The following is a 601-nucleotide window of genomic DNA, read 5'->3' as shown; positions in this document are numbered from 1 at the left end:
TACATATTTCATATAACATGTTCAATTTTTATCTTGTAATTGCAGGACAAGAGTGTGACCAAAGATTAAAGAAAAAAGAGTTTTTGAGTCAGATTAGAAAATAATCATTATGATTTAAACAGAAGAGAGGCTAAGTGTGTGGCAGGCCATGAGAATATGATTTTTAAAAGCACAGAGAAAAAGGAAGCACAGGAACATACAGCAAGACCTGCAAGAAGGGCCCCTGTGTCTTTTACAAGAGCTACAAAAAAGCAGGAGAGAAGTCTTGCCATATTCATACATATTCTAATATAAAGCTTTGCTGATCGTGGCTAGAAGGATTTTGGATAATATACCTTTAGACAGAAAATAATTAAATGAGCTAGTAATGGTTAATCTAAACTTATCTCAAGAATCTAACATTCCTCACATATCTAGAACTGTTTTGGAATAAATTTGAGATTTCTTATCTGGATTACTCTGCTTTTAATTGTACTTTCTCAGTGCTAGCATGACAAGATATTTTAAAGCAAGTCAATTTACGAATAACTTCCTTTTAATCCTTAAATATGAGGCAAAATATGAGCGATCAAATTAACCTTTCATAGTATAACCAATCATC

Source organism: Mandrillus leucophaeus, unplaced genomic scaffold, assembly GCF_000951045.1.
Source record: "Mandrillus leucophaeus isolate KB7577 unplaced genomic scaffold, Mleu.le_1.0 Scaffold424, whole genome shotgun sequence".
NCBI lineage: Eukaryota > Metazoa > Chordata > Mammalia > Primates > Cercopithecidae > Mandrillus > Mandrillus leucophaeus.
This window is presented reverse-complemented; position numbering follows the sequence as displayed.